General features: G+C 49.5%; 1 protein-coding gene across 1 annotated transcript in view; it reads left to right on the top strand.

The window, feature by feature from the left end:
- The first annotated feature begins 832 nt into the window (after nt 1-832).
- LOC147659157 (interferon-induced protein with tetratricopeptide repeats 5-like) overlaps nt 833-24,119 on the top strand; it is a 51,984-nt gene continuing 28,697 nt past the window's right edge. The window contains exons 1-2 of the mRNA XM_086951932.1: nt 833-956; nt 6,608-6,745. The gene's annotated coding sequence lies outside the window, so the exon portion shown is untranslated. The remainder of the gene's footprint in view (nt 957-6,607; nt 6,746-24,119) is intronic.

Below are 24,119 nucleotides of genomic sequence, written 5' to 3'. Positions count from 1 at the left end.
TCTGGATGGGATCACGGTGCCAGCACAAACACAGTGTTCACCTAAGTCTCCTGAGTAAAGTGATACCTCACTTGTGTGGGTGGGCCAAGAACCTCTTACTGGAAAGTGCCAGAAACATAGGGATTAAAGGTATAGCACAGCAAATGTTAAGGTTTTCAAAAATAAGTTTTTAGCCGATTCTGCATTGGACAGCCACACAGTGAGGTATCATTTTACTCACGAGCACCGTGGCGTAGGACGTCTTCCAGCCATCCTGCGCATGAAACAGGTTAAAAGCCCAACTCAATGGTGAATTTAGATGTTTAATACATATGGAAGAAAAATAATTAAATACAATTTTTTTTCTAAATAATGCTGTATCAATTAGTGCTGTATCAAATAAAACATAAATTAAACAATTATATTAGTGTTTGATTGATTTGCATCTGCCATTGATTGTTTATCCAGTTGAACCCTGAAACTGTACATACCTGAAAGAAATAACTTGCCATCTTTAAAAGGGGTTCATAAAATAACAGCAATAGCTCCTTCAGTCTATTGCAAGAGCTCTGAGATTTCAACCAATTGTCCTCAGTCAATTACAAGTCTGCATGCCCTTTTTAAATGTAAATCGCTGCTTGGCTTTTTCCTTCAAGTCACTGTGCTCTTTTCAGGTCCTCTTGCTTCAGAATGAAGCTTAGAGCGAGTTCAGTCTTTAAAGTAAATAAAAAGAGCTCTTACCGTGTTCAGGGTCTTTAAATAAACATTACCGAGTCTTTAGATGGGTTGCTTAGCAACCGTTTGTTGATCTGTTTTCTTTCCTCTTTTCAGGATTCAAGAAATGCAGAAGTTATAGGAGCAGAATCGTCGAAGCGGAAGAGGAACCGGCCGGATCCCTTGTGCGGAGACGCCTTTGCTGGGGACTGGGAGCTGAGAAGTGCAGGAAGAATCCAATAGTCGAGCCCAAGCGGAGACAGGTGAGCGCTGAGAATGGGAAGCGAAGCACTGGGGAAAGGCTGTAGGGTTTAGTCTTTAGCGCAGCTAAGTCTTCACGTGTCCAGAGACTGCTCTTGCTTTGTGCATAGCGCGTGTATTAGCAAGGACGGTTTACACATGCAGAGCAAGAGTTGGAAGACATGTGCCGCCTATCACATGATAGTTTGCAAGCACAATTTGTAAACAAGCATTGACAAATGTTTACAAAAAGCTCAATGTCCTTCAATGCTTATCAAAAAAACCCATGTATTCCAACAATGCGATTATCTTTAAACCAATGTATTCCAACAATGCGACTGACAATTCGCCAAAACAAGGCACATGTCAAACAGCAGGCAGTGAATCCTTGAAATAGTGCTTAGGTTTTTCGCAACATCTGGAATATGCATGGATCCACAAAATTCCACCCAGGCCGCTTCTCAATAAAAATGGTATCCCACTTGTGTGGGTAGGCCAAGAGCCTAGAGATAGCCAGGGTGGGGTGACTTGTGTGGTTTTCACCAGGTTCTGTTACACAGAATCTCCTGCAAACCTCAAACTTAGCAAAATAAGAATCCTCACAATTCTGTGTTGGAAAGTTCTGAAATCTGCGTGGAACCACAAAAGTCTACCCACCCCCTGTTTCTCAAAGTCTTTTTTAATAAAAATGGTAGCTCACATGTGTTGGTAGGTCTAGTGTCTGCAACAGGAAAGGGCCAAAATGCAACATGGACACACCACACTTTTACATTGAAAATGTACCCTTTTTTTTGCAAAGTGCCTAGCTGTGGATTTTAAAACCTAGCTCAGCCGCCTCATAAGGAAACATGCAAAAAACACAGTTGATGCACAGAATGCAGAACAATGTCTTACATTCACCCCAGTACAAAGATCTGGGCCTAAATCCATCGTTTTTTTGCACTCCACACCACCCTAGGTCAGACACTGGCTATATGCAAATCAGCCTTGACCCTGTGCCTCATGGGAACAGTCCAGCCCGAACTACCAAGCCATGTCTTTCCTAGACCGGAATCAAGCATCCAAGGACCGGTTTCTGGCTATCAGCCTTCTTTAGCCTGGATAGCTTGACTCCAGTGATGTGGAGAGCCTGGGACTCATGTCTGAGCATACCCAGCCCACTCGGGGTGAAAATTGCAAAAAAACACAGTTGATGGACAGAATGCAGAACAATGTCACCCCAGTACAAAGATCTGGGCCTAAATCCATCATTTTTTTGCACTCCACACCACCCTAGGTCAGACACTGGCTATATGCAAATCAGCCTTGACCCTGTGCCTCATGGGAACAGTCCAGCCGGAACTACCAAGCCATGTCTTTCCTAGACCGGAATCAAGCATCCAAGGACCGGTTTCTGGCTATCAGTCTTCTTCAGCCTGGATAGCTTGACTCCAGTGATGTGGAGAGCCTGGGACTCACGTCTGAGAATACCCAGCCCACTCGGGGTGAAAATTGCAACAAACACAGTTGATGGACAGAATGCAGAACAATGTCTTACATTCACCCCAGTACAAAGATCTGGGCCTAAATCCATCATTTTTTTACACTCCACACCACCCTAGGTCAGACACTGGCTATATGCAAATCAGCCTTGACCCTGTGCCTCATGGGAACAGTCCAGCCCGAACTACCAAGCCATGTCTTTCCTAGACCGGAATCAAGCATCCAAGGACCGGTTTCTGGCTATCAGCCTTCTTCAGCCTGGATAGCTTGACTCCCGTGGCTTAGTAGTTCGGGCTGGACTGTTCCCATGAAGCACAGGGTCAGACTGATTTCCATATAGCCATGTCTGAACTGCGGTGGTAGGTAGAGTGGGCTAAAGAAAGGTGATGGATTAAACCCAGATCTTTTGACTGGGTGTGAGTGTTTGATTGACTCAGATGCTCCGTCCATCACCCCCCCTTTTGTACCACTCCTAAGGAAACATAGCAAAACTATACTTTTTTTTAAACTAAACACCCAGGGCAGGGAAATCCAGCATGGGGTAACTTGTGTGGCTCTCGCCAGGTTATGTTACCCAGAATCCCTTGCAAACCTCAAACTTAGTTTTAAAAAAACACATTTTCTTCACATTTCTGTGATAGAAAGTTCTGGAATCTTCGTATTCCACAACATTTTACCCACCCAGCATTCCCCAAAGTCTCCTATTTAAAATGGTACCTCACTTGTGTGGGTAGGCCTAGTGCCTGTGACAGGAAATAGTCTGAAATGCAACATGGACACACCACATATTTACAGTAAAAATTGACCCTTTTTTTGCAAAGTGCCTACCTCTGGAATTTGAACCCTAATTCTGGCAGCACCTAGGGAAACCTCTAAAACATTAACATTTGTGAAAACTATACACCCAGGGGAGTTCAGGATGGGGTGACTTGTTTGGCTCTCACTAGACTCTGTTACCCAGAATCCCTTGCAAACCGCAAACTTTCTACAAAAACACATTTTCCTCACGTTTCTGTGATAGAAATTTCTGGAGTCTGTGTGGATCCTCAAACCTCCACCCGCACCGCATTCCCCCAAATTTCCAGATATAAATGGTACCTCGCTTGTGTGGTTTGGCCCAGTGCCCGTGACAGGAAAGAGCCCACAACGCAACGTGGATACATCACATTTTTCCACTGAAAACTGACCTTTTTTTTGCAAATTGTCTAGCTGTGAATTTGGAACGAAAGCTCAGCCGGCCCCTAAGGAAACCTAGCAAACCTGTACATTGTTTTAAACTAAACACCGAGAGGAATCTGGGATGGGGGAACTTGTGTGGCTCTTACCAGGTTCTGTTACCCAGCATCCCTTGCAAACCTCAAACTTAGTAAAAAAAACATTTTCCTCACATTTCTGTGATGGAAAGTTCTGCAATCTGCGTAATCCCCAAATTTCCACCCAGCCAGCATTCCCCAAAGTCTCTCAATAAAAATGGTACCTCATGTGTGTGGGTAGGTCTAGTGCCTGTGACAGGAAACGGGCCGAAATGCAACATGGACACGCTACTTTTTTACAGTAAAAATGTACCCTTTTTTTGCAAAGTGCCTAGCTCTGGAGTTTGAACCCTAACTCTGACAGCACCTAGGGAAACCTAGAAAACCTAAAACTTTGTGAAAACTAGATACCCAGGGGAATTCAGGATGGGGTGACTTGTTTGGCTCTCACTAGATTCTGTTACCCAGAATCCCTTGCAAACCTCAAACTTTCTCAAAAAAACACATTTTCCTCACGTTTCTCTGATGGAAATTTCTGGAGTTTGTGTGGATCCAACACTTCCACCCACCCCGCATTCCCCAAAATTTCGAGATATAAATGATACCTCACTTATGCAGTTATGCCCACTGCCCGTGACAGGAAAGAGCCCACAACGCAATGTGGATACATCATATTTTTCCACTGAAAACTGCACTTTTTTTTGCGAATTGTCTAGCTGTGGATTTTGAACCCTAGCTCAGCCGGCCCCTAAGGAAACATAGAAAACCTGCAAACATTTTTAAACTAAACACCCGGAGGAATCCAGGATGGGGTGACTTGTGTGGCTCTCACCAGGTTCTGTTAACCAGCATCCCTTGCAAACCTTAAATTTAGTTTTAAAAAAACAAATTTTCCTCACATTTCGGTGATGGAAAGTTCTGGAATCTACATGGATCCACAAACTTCCTCCTATCCCACATTTCCCTAAGTCTCCCGATAAAACATCTGTTATTTCAGCGCCAAGAGGCCCGTAGTGGTGAACGTGCGCTTTACAAATACTCATGTTATGTGATGTTAAAAATGGTACCACACTTGTGTGAGTAGGCCTAGTGCCTGCGACAGGAAATGGGCCAAAACGCATTGTGGATATACCACACTTTTACAGTGAAAATGTACCCTTTTTTTGCAAAGTGCGTAGCTGTGGATTTTCAACCCTAGATTAGTCGGCACCTAAGGAATCCTACCCACCCTACACATTTTTAAAAACTAGACACCATGGGGAATCCAGGAAGGGGTGAGTTGTGTGGTCCTCACCAGGTTCTGTTACTGAGAATCCATTGCAAACCTCAAACTTTGTAAAATACAGCCCATTTTTCTCACATTTCTGTGATGGAAAGTACTAGAATCTGTATAGATCCACAAATGTCCCCCTACCCCCACATTCCCCCCAATCTTCTGATAAAAATGGTACCTCACTTGTGTGGGTAGGCCTAGTGCCTGAGACAGGAAAAAGGCCAAAATACAACGAGGAGACACTGCATTTTTACAGTGAAAACTGACTCCTTTTTATTTTTTGCAAAGTGCCTAGCTATGAATTTTGAACCCTAGCTCTGGCGGCACCCATGGAAACCTAGCAGACCTATACATTTTTGAAAACTAGATACCCAGGGATTTCCAGGATGGGGTGGCTTTTGTGGCTCTCTCCAGATTCTGTTACCCAGAATCCGTTGCAAACCTCAATCTTTCTAAAACAAAACACATTTCCTCACATTCCTGTGATGGAAAGGTCTGGAATCTGCTTGGATCCACAAACCTCCTCTAACCTACCATTCCCCTAAGTTTCCCAATACAAATTGTGCCTCACTTGTGTGGGTAGGCCAAGTGCCCACGGCAGGGCGGGGCCCAAAACTTATTGAGGAGACACATTTACCTACCACAAAACAACCTGATTTTGCAAGGTGGGGCACATGGTTTTGTGGCCTGGGCTTGGCAGCCATCTAGGAAAACCTACCAAACTCACACATTTCTGCAAACTAGACACCGAGGGTAGTCTAGGGATGTATGGCTTGCATGCACCTCTCAACGTTTTCCTACCAAGAATCCCCTGCAAACCTCAAATTTATCTGAAAAAATCATATTTTTCACACATTTCTGGGTGGGTTCACCGTGCCGGCACAAACACAGGGTTCACCTAAGTCTCCTGAGTAAAGTGATACCTCACTTGTGTGGGTGGGCCAAGAACCTCTTACTGAAAAGGGCCAGAAACATAGGGATTAAAGGTATAGCACAGCAAATGTTAAGGTTTTCAAAAATAAGTTCGTAGCCTATTCTGCATTGGACAGCCACACAGTGAGGTATCATTTTACTCACGAGCCCCGTGGCGCAGGACGACTGCCAGCCATCCTGCGCAAGGAACAGATTAAAAGCCCAACTCAGTGGTGAATTCAGAGGTTTAATACATATGAAAGAAAAATAATGTAATAACATTTTTTTCTAAATAATGCTGTATCAATTAGTGCTGTGTCAAATAAAACATAATTATATTAGTGTTTGATTGATTTGCATCTGCCATTGATTGTTTATCCAGTTGAACCCTGAAACTGTACATACCTGAAAGAAATAACTTGCCATCTTTAAAAGGGGTTCATAAAATAACAGGAATAGCTCCTTCAGTCTACTGCAAGAGCTCTGAGATTTCAACCAATTGTCCTTAGTCAATTACAAGTCTGCATGCCCTTTTTAAATGTAAATCGCTGCTTGGCTTTTTCCTTCAAGTCACTGTGCTCTTTTAAGGTCCTCTTGCTTCAGAATGAAGCTTAGAGCGAGTTCAGTCTTTAAAGTAAATAAAAAAGAGCTCTTACCGTGTTCATGGTCTTTAAATAAACATTACCGTGTCTTTAGATGGGTTGCTTAGCAACCGTTTGTTGATCTGTTTTCTTTCCTCTTTTCATGATTCAAGAAATGCAGAAGTTATAGGAGCAGAAGCGTCGAAGCGGAAGAGGAACCGGCCGGATCCCTTGTGCGGAGACGCCTTTGCTGGGGACTGGGAGCTGAGAAGTGCAGGAAGAATCCATTAGTCGAGCCCAAGCGGAGACAGGTGAGCGCTGAGAATGGGAAGCGAAGCACTGGGGAAAGGCTGCAGGGTTTAGTCTTTAGCGCAGCTAAGTCTGCACGTGTCCAGAGACTGCTCTTGCTTTCTGCATAGCGCGTGTATTAGCAAGGCGGTTTACACATGCAGAGCAAGAGTTGGAAGACATGTGCCGCCTATCACATGATAGTTTGCAAGCACAATTTGTAAACAAGCATTGGCAAATGGTCACAAAATGCTCAATGTCCTTCAATGCTTGTCATTAAACCCATGTATTCCAATAATGCGACTGACAATTCACCAAAACAAGCCACATGTTAAACAGCAGGCAGTGAATCCTTGAAATAGTGCTTAGGTTATTCGCAACATCTGGAATATGCATGGATCCACAAACTTCCACCTATCCCACATTTCTCAAAGTCTCCAGATAAAAATGGTACCACACTTGTGTGAGTAGGCCTAGTGCCTGCGACAGGAAATGGGCCAAAACGCATTGTGGATACACCACACTTTTACAGTGAAAATGTACCCTTTTTTTGCAAAGTGCCTAGCTGTGGATTTTGAACCCTAGCTCAGTCGGCACCTACGGAATCCTAGCAAACCTATACATTTTTAAAAACTAGACACCATGGTGAATCCAGAATCGGGTGACTAGTGTGGCCCTCACCAGGTTCTGTTACTAAGAATCCATTGCAAACCTCAAACGTTGTAAAAAGAAAAACACTTTCCTCACGTTTCTGTGATGGAAATTTCTGGAGTCTGCGTGGATCCACAAACTTTCACCCACCCGCATTCCCCAAAGTTTCCAGATATAAATGGTACCTCACTTGTGTGGTTAGGCCCAATTCCCATGACAGGAAATAGCCCACAATGCAACGGGACACATACAATTTTTCTAGTGAAAACTGACCTTTTCTTTTGTCTAGATATGGATATTAAGCCCTAGCTCGGCCGGCTCCTAAGGAAACCGAGCAAACCAGTAATTTTATTTTTATCTAAACACCAGGAGCAATCCAGGATGGGGTGACTTATGTGGCTCTCACCAGGTTCTTTCACCCAGAATCCCTTGCAAACCTCAGATTTTGTAAAATACAACACATTTTTCTCACATTTCTGTGATGGAAAGTACTGGAATCTATTTAGATCCACAAATGTCCACCTACCCCCAAATTCCCCCGAATCTTCCGATAAAAATGGTACCTCACTTGTGTGGGTAGGCCTAGTGCCTGAGGCAGGAAAAAGGCCAAAACGCAACGAGGAGACACCGCATTTTTACAGTGAAAACTGACTCTTTTTTTGCAAAGTGCCTAGCTATGGATTTTGAACCCTAGCTCTGGCGGCACCCATGGAAACCTAGCAAACCTATACAGTTTTGAAAACTAGATACCTAGAGATATCCAGGATGGGGTGGCTTGTGTGGCTCTCACCAGATTCTGTTACCCAGAATCCTTTGCAAACCTTAATTTTTCTAAAACAAAACACATTTCTTCACATTCCTGTGATGGAAAGTTCTGGAATCTGCGTGGATCCTCAAAGTTCCTCTAACCCACCATGCCCCAAAGTTTCCCGATACAAATTGTACATCACTTGTGTGGGTAGGCCAAGTGCCTACGGCAGGGAGGGGCCCAAAACGTATTGTGGAGACAAATTTCCCTACCACAAAACAACCTGATTTTGCAAGGTGGGGCGCCTGTTTTAGGGCCTGGGCTTGGCGTCCATCTAGCGAAACATACCAAACTCACACATTTCTGGAAACTAGACACCCAGGGTAGCTAGGGAGGTATGTCCTGCATTCATCTCCCAACGTTTTCCTACCAAGAATCCCCTGCAAACCTCAAATTTAGCTGAAACAAATCATATTTTCCACACATTTCTGGGTGGGATCACCGTGCCAGCACAAACACAGCATTCACCTAAGTCTCTTGAGTAAAATGATACCTCACTTTGTGGGTGGGCCAAGGTTTTGTCACTGGGAAGGGCCAAAAACATAGGGATTAAAGGTATAGCACAGCAAATGTTAAGCTTTCCAAAAATAAGTTTTAGCCGATTCTAACTGAACTAAATTCAGATGTTTAATAAATATGGAAGAAAAATAACTTTTAGATAGATAGACTTTTCCTGTCCGAATCTCCTGGTGGGTAAATTATATTAGCTCCCTAGCAGTAACCCAATGAGTGATTATCCGGGATGATGTCCAAAAACTGCTCCCAGAGCAGAGACAAAGGCTTGGGTGTGGGGAGGTGTTTTTGTTACTCTGGGAGATAGTCTAGTTAGAGTGGGCCCAGCAACTACTTTTTACTGCAAATGGGCCTGCTCTGTCACAAGCAAATATTAGGTGAGATCTGGAAAGTCCCAGCCTTTGTCCTCCAAGTCAGGCAGGTTCCAATCCCAGTTGGGTAAAAGCTGCCCTCTCCCCCACAGGGTTTGGTGAACTGGCTTTCATTGACCACGGAATAGGGGACTGCTCATTGCCCTGGTCACACTTCTAGGTGGGAGCATAGGCTCTACTTAAGGGGATCCCCATCCAGGAGTTTGAGAGTGAAGGGCACTGTGGGAGTGTTTGCAGTAGGGCAAATAGGAACACCTGCAAAAGATGGTAGGGCTACTCCTGGGAACTGTCACCCTATGGGTCAGGAGTCAATCCCACCCACTAACTAGTGCCAGGCATTAATGTGGCTCTGGGGTACCTACTTCAGAACACTTTTTGAAACTGTGGAAGAACAAAAGGGGACTGGTCCTGCCATCTGTGACCTGACAGGAGCACTGAAGGACTTGACCTGCTACGGTCATTGCCCAGGAGAAAGAAGTGAACACCAAGGATCACTTGGCTTACCTCCTGTGTAGCTATAGGGCCACAACAAGCTGCCAGATGAAATGGATTGCCCGGAAGATGAGCAACAGAATGGCCAGGCCCAGAAGGACCAGCTAAGGGAGGACCTTAATGAGTTTTTGTAGAAGTATGAGGACAAGGAGCAGGAGCAGGAAGACCAGGACCAGAAGGATTAGGACCAGATCCAAGCCAATAAGACCAGGGGGCCAGTTTAAGCAAGGCAGACGAGGGACTAAGTACCGGAAATGCTAGGAGGTCCAGAGCCATTAGAACCAGGACCAGAGCAAGAAGTTTAAAAGGATCAGCTCCAAGAAGACAAGAAACAGGTCTAGGAGTGCCAAAGGGACCATGACCATAGGACCAGAGCCCTCAGTACCAAGTAGAGCAGAAAGACCAGGACCTGGGGGTAGCAGCAGCACCAAGGGGAGAAAGATTAGGAGGAGCAGAACAGCCAGATCCAGGAAGAGTCAGATGAGGAGTGGGAGAAGGATCAGAAGGACCAAGTCAAACAAAGGTCACGAGGATCAGCAAAGAACTGCCCGCCACAATGTACCAATCAGGCGATCACCCCCCATCTGCAGCAGTGTACGACACAGTGTACCCCAGTTCTACACCCCAAGTTTGTTCAAGTTTATATTAAGGCTGGAATATCAACATCCCAACGATATTGTGCTAGCATAGAGAGCACGCCTTACATCCCAGCGTACACCGAAGGCTGCCTCGCATGGGTGCTGACACTGCTCCACCGCTCATCCCTTAGACCCATAATCGACTCTGAGGCTATGGGAGAGATTATAGACCATGATGTTACCTACTCTCATGACAAAATGTATAATGAATGCAAGATTTTTTGTGTCTACCAATACCATTAATACTACTGTGATGTACGTGAATACAGAAAATGGCAATAAAAATATTTTTTTTTTTTAAAAAGAGAAAAGGAAGAGCTAGGACAAGGGGGGCTGAAAGGGTCGGGACTGGCCAGGAAGACCAGTGCCAAGTAGATTAGGCCTACAAAGGCAGAAATAAGGAGGGCAAGAAACAAAAGGATCAAGTCTAGTCTGCACAAAACAAGGAAAGGAACACAGACTGTGATACTTAGAATTGGAAAAACCATAAATAAGCAAACCAGCCTGAGGGTGGGGAAGACTAGGAGAACAGGGCCTGACGAATGAAGAGGAGATGGTCATGCAAACAGACCCAGCTGAACAAGAACTAAGAGGACAATGACAAGAAAAATCAGTGGGACCACAACCAAGGGGAAAAGGATGCTTAAGCCACAGAGGACCTGGCATAACAGGACAAATAGGGAAAGGAGGACAAGGACAAGAAAAGCTAAGATGACAGGAGCCTTAAAGGGAGCGTGGCTTAGGAGCCGATGGGACAGGCTGCGTGAGCACTGAGCTCCGCGCCCGATCCCCCGAATTTCTCCTGTCACCAGCGCCTCCCGATCCCCCCATTAGAGCTACTGGCATGGGGGACGACCTGTAGCGGAGGGGGCGCTGAGATCTACCAGTGGAGATGCCGGAAAGGGTCGCGTTGGCCAATGGAGAGAGCGACGGAGCTGAGCGCCGGTGGACCTAAGATGGCGCTGACCCTGAGTTTCTTTTTCATCTGAGCCCGGCTGTGGTGACACTGAGAGGGAGTGCACGGCCGTGGCTGGGAAAGCGACCGGTGGAGGAGCGCTGGGACCCCCTGCAGGCTAGCGCTGTACTAGCGGTGGCGCTGGCGTGAGGAGCAGTGCCTGGCCAGAGGAAAGTGAGCTCCCCGGCCCCGGGGTACACAAGTCGGTTGGAGCCAATGGTCCGGCGTTCAAGGTTTGCATTGGGCCCTGAGGTGCATCGACGAGCAGTGTCCGGGAGCCTGCTGCACCTCTCACGCCTATGTTGAGTGATTCTGGAGTGGAGTGCATCAGGTGGAGGCGGGGCATTGATCGGAGACCTCCAGAGTTGGCTGCGGCCGGGCCCCCCATCACGGAAGAGGGCCCTGCAGAGGCCGCTGGTGTTGCTGCGGAGGCCCGTGAATTGGAGGCAAGCTGAGGAGTGAGGTGGGCGGCGGATGCTGCGCGGAGAGTAGCCCACTGACTGGAACCTGCACATTTGGACTCCAACGGTGCGGGCCTGGCGCTGGGACAAACTACTGGGCCCCCAGATAGAGCTCACTGGGGGACACCCGGTACTCTCTGTCGGCGGGACCTGCAATACCCTCATAGCACACGATTGAGCCGGCTGTGCTGGCGGGGGGAGAACTTGCTGGGTAGAGCGGATTCCACGACGGTCGCGGGCCCCAGTGGGGGGCCCTACCCATTGCAGGCGAAACTGTGGTCAGGCCGCGCGGTGCGGCTGGTGACGGATCCCTGGGGTGCTGTTGACACTCCCCACGTGCCGTGGGGGCTGAGTGAGGGAGCTGTGGGTGTAGTGGGAGGAAGAACGAGAGCATTATTGGACTGCCCCGTGGAGCGGTGAGTGGGCTGAGGAGCTGCAGCAGGGAGGCACGACAGAGGGAGAGGTGGTGAAGACCCCAGTGGGCAGAGCAGGGACTCACTAGGAGACGCAGAGTCCCTTGGTGATGGGGGGCTGCTCTCATCTGCTCCGCGGAGAGCCTGAGCGTACACCTCAGCCGGTTCACTGAGTAAGTGACTGGTGGTGGGGGTGCTGTGGGGTGGACACCACGAATGTGAACCTGAGTGGATGACCCATAGCTGAGTGGCATTGCACCCGAGGAGCCGGGCGGGCTGATTGCTAGGCTAGGAAGAGCGGCTCCGCAGAACCGAACAGAGGGTGTGGGAGCACCGCGGTGCAGGATGGGAGTATGTCACCTGGTGCGGCCATGGGCAAGCCTCGGGGACGGAAGGAGGGTGATCCACCACCGTCGGACGCGTAATCCTTGCCCCAGGAGAACACCGTTGAGCAGGAACTGCCCCCGCACTCTGGAATTCAACTACAGCTAGACAAAATACTGGTGGCCATCACGGACACTCGTGCTGCTCTCCAGCAGGACATTGCACAGGCTGCAACGGGACTGGGCATATTGCGAGCAGACCACTCGAAACTTGTTGACCGCGTTAAACAAAATGAATCTGAAGTTCAGAGGCTCGGCCCGGCACAGAAAGCGCTAACTGCGCCACTGGCGGATGTCCTGGTTCGTGTCACGGTACTGGAATGACAAGCTGAGGATGCGGAAGGCAGAAATAGACGCAATAACATCCGCGTTGTGGGCCTGCCAGAGAAAATTGAGGGGTTGGAAATAGTGGCCTACCTAGAGACTTGGCTCCGGACTGCTCTGGCCCCTGAGGGACTCTCGAATTTTTATACCCTGGAGCGGGCGCATCGAGTCCCGGCCAGACCGGCGCTGCAGGGCCGCCCGACGCGACAGGTGGTTGCACGACTACTGCACTTTCGGGACCGCAACCTGCTTCTACGGAAGGCCCGCAGCGATGGCCCCTTTCAAGTGGACAACTGCAATGACACCCTCTTTCTGGACTACTCATTTGACATCCAACGGCGCCGCATGTCCTTTCAAGCTGTAAAGAAGGAACTGCGTGTGGAAGGGATATAGTATTCCATCTTTTTCCCAGCCAAACTACGCATAGTACTGGACGTTAAGACCCACTTTCACAATATGCCGGAAGAGGCCTGGGAGTGGATAGAGTCTTATAGAGCAGGGAAGGATGGCCAGGAAGTGGAGGCGCGTGAGCTGGCCGGCGACTCTCGACCTCGCCGGTCGCAACGCCTACGGCGCCGCAAGAGAGGACCGCAAAAACCATCAACCTCGCAGACGGCCATGGAACGCAAGGGGGCCCTGGGCGCGGTGTTGCCGATATCCGGTGAACTGCTGAAGACCACACTGTAAGCATCTGAGCATGACAGCGACAAGGGCCAATCGGAGGGGGCATCCTCGGTGTCCGACGATCAGAGACTGCCACTGGCCTCCCCTGGGACAGCGGATAGACTGCTGGATGAGTAGATGTTGGATTATTTGAGGGGGTGGGGGTCTGGCTCTTGAATACTGTCCCGCAGTGACTGTCTTGTTTGACTGAGGATAGCAGTGTGGTCTTGGAATGGGGGTGCTGAGTGCTTGACTTGTGAGTGAGAGAGGTAGAAGTGGCAGCAGGGACCCGCAGGGGGATCCGGGGGATCCTGGGGGGCGGGATAGCTCAGGGGATTCGGGGAGCGGTCTTAGATGGTGTGTTTAGTTTCGGTACAGACCGCGTCCTAGGCCCTATCTAACCCCCACCGGATGTTCTTGTTTTGTTTGCCTTAACTTTGCATGGGGTGTGCAGTTGGGGTGATTTGGATGGCATTCACTATGATGGTGCCTGTTCTTGGGGGGGTGGGGAGTACAGTGGGTGGGGTGGGACTGTTTGAGGTTCGATTTGGTTGGTATGAGGGAAACTGCCTGCTGCTGCGATTAATTGATGAAACTGTACTCTCAAGTGTTGTATTCAGGTATATTGATGACACTGTTTGGCGGCAGGGGGTGGAGGGCTGCTTTGAGTGGGTTTTTGAATTGCAATTATAGGTTCGACTCCTGATGTGAAATGTATAACCTAGAATGTTCGGGGACTGCACTCCATGCAATGTAGGTATAGGGTACATTCCTATCTGGTCCATAGGGGAGTGCAAGTGGCCTTCCTGCAGGAGACGCACCTTACCAAACCTGAGGGGCAGGCCTTGCAGTGTAGGTGGCACGGGCAGCTTTACTATACTACTTACTCTGCCTTTGCGCGTGGGCGCTGATCTGGATTAGGGCAGGGGTCCCATTTCAAATGGTAGATCAGATGGTAGACCCTGGGGGCCGTTATGTTGCGGTAAGAGGCTGATTGTACGGCAGAGAGGTGACCTTCTGCAGTGTGTATGCCCCTAATGTCGAGCAGGCGTCCTTCCTGGGGACACTGTCTTCTGTCCTTGCCGATTACTTCACAGTACCGGTATTGAGGGGGGGACTTTAACTCAGTTGCTGATGTGGACATGGATAGATCCCACCCTCCGCTGCCCACGACCCAATTAATAACTTGGCGGGGGTTCGTGCCCACTGGCAGGACAATTGGGGACTTATTGACATCTGGCGAGTGCAGCACCCGACAGACAGGGACTATTCCTATTATTCGGCCTTGCATGACCTCCATGTTCGGTTGGACGTCGTTTTCTGTAGCTCTGGACAGGCACCCCTGGCGGTTAACAGCGAATATTTGACACGCACCATATCAGACCATAATCCGCTTTTGGTGAGTTTTTGTTGGATGGTGGAGCGCCCCAGAATCCCTCACTGGAGGTTGCGCCCAGAGATGTTGGAGGATCCGGTCTTCCGCGCAGAGCTGAGTGAAGGGGTAGAGCACTACTTTGCAGAAAATGCGGGTAGTGCTACGACGGTGACCCTAGAGTGGGACGCTTTTAAGGTGGTGGTCCGCAGGATCTGTATCGCCAAATGGGTGGAAGTCAGGAATCTGCTCCTGCAGGAGATCGAAACCGCTGAACTGTTCCTGCACGAAACTGAGCGGGCTCACTCAGATGGCTCTGGGATGCATGACGACGTATTGGCTCGTAGTGAGGTGGTGGCGGCGGGGGTAGAGCGGCTCTGGTGTTTTGATTACAAGGCTTTTACGGCTCGCGCACATGCTGAACGGGACATGGTGGGCACTTTGTTGGCTTGGCTTGCGGACCCTGCCCCTAGGTGCGTGCCTATCCTGGCACTGGCCTCCCCCTCTGGACGGCTGGAGCATGAGCAATATCGTATTAATGAGTTGTTTCGCTCCTTTAATGTGGATCTCTACACCAGCCAGTTGCTGACAGGGGAAGGGGAAGCTCAGTCATTCTTGAAGGGCCTGGACTTACCCGCAATAGAGGAGGAGGCAGAGGCTCTTGGGATGGATATTACTTTAGCTGAGATTCGTTGTGCCACTAAGCACTTAGTTCGCAATAAAACACCTGGGAGCGACGGCTTGCCTATCGAATTCTATTCGTCATATGTTGACCTGCTGGCTCCCAGACTGTTGGTGATGTACCAGGAGGCTCAGAAAACAGGGGTATTGCCAGAGTCTACTAGGGAGGCCATCATTATACCGTTTCTTAAGCCCGGGAAGCCGCCGACTGACCCGGCTGCGTACCGTCCTCTGTCTATGCTTACTATAGACTATAAAATACTGAGCCGCGTGCTTGCTAGTAGGCTCCTTCCTTTAATGATGCGGCTGGTGTATGTGGACCAGGCTGGCTTTATCCTGACACGTAATACTGCCAGTAGCGTACGTCGACTGATAGGAGTCTTGGATGAGGGGTGCAGGGGACAGGAACAGGCTGTAGTGCTCTCAGTTGACATTGCTAAGGCATTTGATAGCCTGGAATGGCCCTATCTGTTCTCGGTTATGAAGGAGTTTGGGCTTGGAGCCGGATATGTCAGTTGGACTAAAATCCTGTACTCTCTGACAGCGGCTTGAGTTCGCGTGGAAAGGACGGTTTCCTCCTCCTATCCCGTGGGGCGGGGAACTAGACAGGGCTGCCCACTCCTTCCGCTGCTGTTTGCTCTTGCGATAGAGCCGTTGGCGGCGCGGGCGGGGCTGGGAGGCGCATACCGGGGCCTGCAACTCAGAGGCCACGTACACCATATCTCGCTTTTCACCTCCTTATGTTCTTGGAAGATGCAGGGGAGGCACTGGATGGGGCGTGCAACCTCCTTGACCGTTTCGGAGATGTCTCGGGCTTGCGGGTCAATTGGACAAAGACCCGTGTTTTCCCAGTGTCTAGCACATGCGACCCGCCGCGGTTACCGCCCGATCTCGCATGGGAGCCCAGATGCCTCCCTTATCTAGGAACGTAGGTGTATCATACGCAGGAGGACCTGCTCGAGGGTAATATTGAGAGAGCAATGACAGGCCTGAGGAGTAGCATGCGGTTCTGGGGGTCCCTGCCATTATTGGTGGTGGGTCGAGTTGCGCTCCTGAAGATGGTGGCGCTTCCTCGTCTTTTATATATTTTTTGGACCTTACCAATACGCATACCGGTGGCGTTCTTCCGACGACTCCGCTCGGCAATGGGTAGCTTCATTTGGGGTGTGGGCCGGCGTAGAGTAGCGTTGGAAACACTGATGAGACCACGAGATGAGGGAGGCCTTGCCACTCCAGATTTTGAATTGTACTATCTGGCTCACAGCTCCAAGTTCTTACTCAGTTGGTGGCGCTGGAGTTTAGAGGGCCAGAGAGGGAGACTACACCAGAGATATCGAGGCAGGTGCTATCATTTGTGACAATGCAGCAGAGGCTGGGGACTGCTGACTTATCAATGGCGGAGAGCACCCTGCGATATTGTTGGAAACGGTTCCACAGTAGAATTGGGGTGCTGCGGCCTTACGCACCAGAGATACCACTGGGCGTGTGCACAGCGTGCCGCATGGTAGTGATTGGTCCGGCCTGGTGGAGTGGGAGGAGCTGGGTCTGCAGATGGTGGGTGACCTGTACGCAGATGGCACGCTGTTGCCACATAGTGCGTTGCGGGAGTCTTTTGGCCTTCCGCGTGGTCACTTCCTGATACACGCGGCCTTGAGTGTAGCCCTACAAAAATATTGGGGACTGGCCTTTCTGAGCCCTGGATGAGTAGTGCATGCCAATATGTGGTGATGGCAGCGGGCACATGTAAGGCGATTACCTGTCTATATAAACGAATGTTAGGAGACGGGCTTAACCTGTTACAAAGATTGTGGGAGCATTGGGCGATGGACTTAGGCAAGGCTATCCGGGATGCGGCCTGGTCGCAGATACTTAAGAGGGCATGGAAAGGTACCAGAAATGCTAGGTTCCAGTTGATTCAATTCTTTGTGTTACATAGGGCGTATTTCACACCTGCTAAAATTAATCAATACTTCCGAATTGTTACAGCAATGTATCCCCGTTGTTGTACTGCGGGAGCGGACTTAAACCATATGTTGTGGGACTGTGCTCGACTGGGAACATACTGGAAGGAGGTGACCGGATCACTCTGTAGGGTGACTGAGCGGCAGCTTGATATGGATAAGGGGGCGTGTCTATTACACTGGTTCCCACATACTAGTAAGAATAAGATAACTAGTAAGTTCATAGACTTAGGCCTCATCATAGCCAAGAGAGAAATAACGTCACACTGGAAGGCAGCGGTTGGTCCTAGCTATGCTAGATGGAAGGCAGCGTTGCATATGTGGGCGGGGAGTGAGCGAACAAACCGAATGCAGCAAGCTCATAGGTCCCATAGGGTTATGGCGTTGGAAGCGGCAAGGGCGTGGGAGGCCTTGGTAGCGGACCTCCGGATGCTGGACGTCGAGGTTGATTCGGATTCTGCATCATCGATGGGAGCGGAACAAGCATGAGAAGCTCCCTCCGGACAGGAGGAGATCGGGGCAGTAGGAGGTCCCTGAAGCATAGGAGGTTATAATATCTAATCGTATAAAGGACGGGAGGACCCGTAAGATCATTACACGCGAGAGAAGTACCTTGACTACACTTCTTATATGCACACCAGCAGCAGGGGTGGGGGGATGGGTGTCCGCCCTGATACCTTTGGAAGCGGACGCTCCCCACGACCCCTGGTCCCACCTGGGTATCGTTACTTTACTGCACTGTGCTGCCGATTTATCCTTCAACTTATAATTATTCCTGGTGCCTGCGCTGCTCGCATTTCCTCCCCAGCTGCATCCGCCATAATTGTGCTTGATTTTCAGCTGTTGTCGTGTGCTGCTCGCTTTGTCTGCCCTCATTAAATCGCATTGCCTCCGCATTTATTTCTAACGTGTATAGCCTGATTGTGACAGTGCCCCTGCCGAAAGCGTAACCCTGTCTGTGCCCCGGCCTGTCCCGGTTTCGATTTGCCAGCCATTTTGTTGTTGTTGTGCATAGGAGCCCGTCTCCTCCACCACGATCCCACCTCCCAGCTGATCCTCCCTCCCACTAAGTACCTTGCCTCGCTCCGTCCTGTGTTGCGCTGTGTCCGCCCTGATACCTTCGGAAGCGGACGCTCCCCACGACTCCTGGTCCCACCTGGGTATCGTTACTTTACTGCACTGTGCTGCCGATTTATCCTTCAACTTATAATTATTCCTGGTGCCTGCACTGCTCGCATTTCCTCCTCAGCTGCATCCGCCATAATTGTGCTCGATTTTCAGCTGTTGTCGTGTGCTGCTCGCTTTGTCTGCCCTCATTAAATCGCATTGCCTCTGCATTTATTTCTAACGTGTATAGCCTGATTGTGACAGTGCCCCTGCCCAAAGCGTAACCCTGTCTGTGCCCCGGCCTGTCCCGGTTTTGATTTGCCAGCCATTTTGTTGTTGTTGTGCATAGTAGCCCGTCCCCTCCACCACGATCCCGCCTCCCAGCTGATCCTCCCTTGCCCCTCCCCCTCCACTATCCACATATGACTGATGCCTTTGCGTGCAGCGTTCACACGCAGCTGTCGCGCCCTATGCGCGCCGAAGGTGCGTCAAAGGTAAGCCTGTCTACGCCCGTCCGCGCCTGGACCGCGCCCAGCGCCAGACCTCCTGGCCCGCACAAAACCCACTCCACTCTCTTAACTTATGACGCCGCTACTCTCCTTGCCCTTAACCCCGGACGCACCCCACAATGCTGCGTGGCTTCCCCAGGGCTCACCCACAGACCATTCGCTTGCCACTCCTGCAAGTTTGCATGCATCAGGACCCACACCAAATCCTCCCCCCAAACAGAACTCCGACTCTAACCACCTGAAGGTTATATACTGCTAAACACCCGATCGATCCACAAACATGCCACTGAACTCTGGGACCTATTCGACACTACATCACCGGACGTCGCCTACCTTACAGAAACCTGAATGAACATCTCATCAGCACCCGACATCGCCATAGCCATCCCGGACACCTACAAGATCATCCGAAAAGACCGCACCAACCAAACTGGAGGCGGTATCGCCATCGCCCATAAAAACACCATCCGGATCACGACCAGCTCCGACGATAACCTTGCGACTGCCGAACACCTTCACTTCCAGATCCAAACCGACCCAGGACCACACTTAGAAGCACCCTCATCTACAGACCACCAGGAACCCGCACACAATTCAATGAAGACATCACTGACTTCATCAGCCCACATGCCCTCATCTCCGAGAACTACATTCTACTGGGAGACCTCAACTTCCACCTGGAAAAGAACAACGACAGCAACACAACCACCCTTCTGAACAACCTGGCTAATTTCGGACTCGAACAACTTGTTGACACCCCCACCCACTTAGCCGGACACACGCTCGACCCTATCTTCACCTCCAGCAAACACATCTCCTTCGATCACACCACAGATCTCCATTGGATGGACCACAGCTGCGTTCACTTCAGCTACAAAAAGACCACGACCCACATCCCACCATTACCTATCCCTCGAAGAAACTGGAACAAAATCGCCACCGACCAACTCTTCACATCGCTTAACCAAAACCCCCCCGCCATAGCATCGGACCCACACCAAGCTGCCACCAACCTCACACAATGGATCACCCACAGCGCCGACGAATTAGCTCCCTTGAAAAACCACCAGATCAAACAAGAAAGCAAAAAGGCCCCCTGGTTCAACGACGACCTTAAGAAATCCAAGAAGCTATGTCGTACCCTAGAGAAAACCTGGAGAAAAAACCCAACCACCAACAACCTGACCACCTTCAAGGACGCCACCCGCAAACGCCACCAATTGATCCGATCTACCAAAAAATCAGCACTCAAGGATCGACTTGACAACAACGCCCAAAACAGCAAAGAACTATTCAAACATTGTCAAAGAATTTACCAACCCCACCGCCGGCACCAACAACATCACTCCCTCCCAAGACCTCTGCGACTCCCTATCCTCTTTCTTCCACAACAAAATCGCCGACATTCATAACAGCTTTGAAAACCTACCCGAAGAACAACCCACTCCACCCACCTCCGAACCAAAACAACATTCTCACAACCTTTGCGCCTGGAATCCAATCACTACTGGAGACACCATCCGTCTGATGAACTCCATCCACTCAGGTTCACCAACTGACCCATGCCCCACCACATCTTCAACAAAGCAGACTCCATCAACGCACCCCATCTCCGCAATGTCATCAACTGCTCCCTCAACTCCGCTACCTTCCCAGAAAGCTGGAAACATGCCAAACTCAGCGCCCTTCTGAAGAAACCCACAGCGGACCCCTCTGAACTTAAGAACTACCGCCCCATCTCACTCCTCCCTTTCCCGGCCAAAGTCATCGAGAAAGCCGTCAATAGCCAGCTCGCCGCCTTCCTTGAATCCAACAATTCACTGGACCCCTCACAGTCCGGCTTCCGAGCCAAACACAGCACCGAAACCGCCCTCATCGCTGCTACGGATGACATCCGAACGCTACTGGACAATGGAGAATCAGTTCCCCCATCCTACTTGACCTCTCCACCGCCTTCGACACAGTCTGTCATAACACCCTTATACAAAGACTCAGCAATGTCGGAATACAAGGAAAAGCGTTGGACTGGATCATCTCGTTCCTCGCCGGAAGAACACAGAGAGTCCACCTCCCCCCATTCAAATCTGAGGCCACCGAAGTCATCTGCGGCGTACCACAAGGATCATCACTCAGTCCCACCCTCTTCAACGTGTACATGAGTCCCCTCGCAACCATCGCGCGACAACACGACCTCAACATCATCTCCTACGCCGACGACACCCAGCTAATCCTTTCCCTCACCAAAGACCCCAACACCGCCAAAACTAATCTACACGAAGGAATGAAAGAAGTGCCGAATGGATGAAGAACAGCTGTCTAAAACTAAACTCGGACAAAACGGAAGTCCTCATCTTAGGATCGTCCCCCTCTGCATGGGACGACTCATGGTGGCCACCGGCTCTGGGCACAGCACCCATACCCACAGATCACGCACGGAACCTGGGCTTCATCCTAGACTCCTCCCTCTCGATGACCAGACAAGTCAACGCCATTTCATCATCATGCTTCAACATCCTACGCATGCTCAATAAAATCTTCCGCTGGATCCCCACCGAAACAAGAAAAACAGTCACCCACGCACTAGTCACTAGCCGACTAGACTATGGAAACACCCTTTACGCCGGAACCACAGCCAAACTACAGAAAAAACTCCAACGCATCCAAAACACCTCAGCCATACTCATACTGGACATCCCCCGTCAAACCCACATCTCCGGTCACCTGAAAGATCTCCACTGGCTCCCCGTCAACAAGAGAGTAACGTTTCGTCTCCTCACTCACGCACACAAGGCCCTCTACGACCTAGGACCCGAATGCCTCAACAAACGACTGTCCTTCTACACACCCACTCGCCAACTACGTTCATCTAATCAAGCCCTCGCCGCAATTCCGCGCATCAATAGATCCACCATGGGAGGAAGATCTTTCTCCTACTTAGCGGCCAAAACCTGGAATTCTCTCCCCATTCACCTCCGCCTTACACAGAACCATCTCTCCTTTAGAAAGCAGCTTAAAACCTGGATATTCGATAAGTAATGCACCCACCCTCCCCCAAGCGCCTTGAGACCCTCTGGGTGAGTAGTGCGCTATACAAATTACTGAACTTGAACTTGAACTTGATAGTTATTGAGGAAGACCAAGAATGGGGCATTGCTTGGAACTGAGAGCCTGGACTCGGGTGCTGCAGTGTGTTGGTTAAAGGGCTTGAAGTTGCAGCATTGGACTTAATGGGGACTGTACGTTTTGCTCATTGGTGCATTAGTGTCGAGTCTCCTCTTAACACAGAATGTGGGACGCTTTGTATTTGTATTGGTCCTTCTTGTGTCTTGTTTTTGTTTCAAAATAATAAAAAGATTTAACAAAAAAAAAATGACAGGAGCCTTAAAGATTCAAACCATGTGACTAAGACCAGGACAAAGTGGACATGTTAGTCCAGGATGAAAACGTGCAAAAGAACCAGGGCCAAATGTATCATGACATGTTGGAGGAGGACATAGATAAGTAGTCAGGTCAGGGACGGTTGGACTAGGGCCATTAGGACCAGGGACTAGAAAGAGCAGGATTAGGTGGACTAAAAGTATCAGAATAAGTAGGACCAGGAGCAGGGCTAGGAGGACCAAAGAGGTGAGAACAATGAAAACAAATAACAGATGTGCCAAGTGGAGAAGGAACTAGATATTAATATAATATTAATAAATAATATTCCACATTTGTAAAGCGCACAATCACCCGTAAGGGTCTCTAGGCGCTGGGGGCCGTCTGGAAGATTAAGCAAGCTATTGCCCAGAGTCACATGGTGCTAGGCTAACCTGCCGCCGGCCCCGGGAATCGAACCGTGATCCCCAGATTCCAGAGTCAGTCACCCTAGCCGTGGCGCCAGGCTTTTGAGAATCAGGGGAACCAGGACAACCAGAGCCACAGGACCAATAGGAACACAATAACCTAGTTCATCCCAAGACCTAATAAAGAGGACTAGGAAGAGTGGATGCAGTACCAGATGGACCACAGGGACCCGGGCAAGTAGAATCAGAATGACCCAACTGGGAATACTAGGAGGGCCACTCTTGGGAAACCAGGATAACAGGGCTACGTGGATAAGGTCCAAGCAGACCAGCAGAATCAGGATCAAGATAAGGATCAGTAGTACGAGGATCAGGAATCCCAGGAATGGATAATATAAGGATGAGTAAGCAGCAGGACCAGGAGGCCAGGATCCAACAAGCCCAGGGTCAGATAGGACTACAATCAAGAGAACCAGATTTAGGAAACCTGTACTAGAGTAACCAGAACTTAGTTGGACGAGGGTCTAAATGAGAATAAGGAGGACCAAAACAACCATAAAAGAAGGACTTGGAAGAGGACTAGGAGGTGGACCAACGCCTAAAGGCACGGAAGGACCTCAAAAAGAAGGAAGAAGACCGGGTGCTGGAGGACACCTATGTGTTCTAGGCCACATCTACGAGTGAACCTTTTTGGTAAATAGTTCATATTCATGCTTTCTATGCTACCAGTCCCCCACCTCTTAGCCTACGTATAGAACTGGTAAGTATTTGCAGAAAAGTCAGAGCATGCAAACTGAACAAAAAGCTGGGACTGTTACACTCTAACCTCTGAGTGATAGAAGAGTTTGTCTGATGCTGGCACAGTAGTCCGGGTGTGGATCTGAGGGTTTAGGGACTTCAACTTTGCAGGAAAATGTAAAGGTTGGTTGGTAAAAATGTGTGCGTTCTTTGAAGGATGGAAGACAGAGTTTGAGAAACTCAGATGGCTGAAGTCAGGAAAATGGTATATTGGATAATAAAGAGGTAAAAGGGCTCTTGCATTCATCAAAGGGGAGTTCAAGATAATAAGAAGTCTCTTATATGGAAATAAGGGGTGATGGAGGCGTTAGCTATATCATCTCAGATAGCTCAAAGAGGGATTTTTTGTGACCCCCCAGATATTTGCACTAACTTTCCATGTGGGTGTATGTACGGTGAATAAGTAGGAATCGTGTATTAGTAAGACTCCTTGTGTGGTGAATGTCTAAGTGTATGGACTAGTGGGATGCATTTTGCATGACATGAAGGAGAGTAGATACAGCTTCCCTACACAG

This window comes from Lissotriton vulgaris, unplaced genomic scaffold (genome assembly GCF_964263255.1).
Source record: "Lissotriton vulgaris unplaced genomic scaffold, aLisVul1.2 SCAFFOLD_971, whole genome shotgun sequence".
Lineage (NCBI taxonomy): Eukaryota > Metazoa > Chordata > Amphibia > Caudata > Salamandridae > Lissotriton > Lissotriton vulgaris.
The sequence above is the reverse complement of the archived record's forward strand: the minus strand, read 5'-3'. Positions and strand labels throughout refer to the sequence as shown.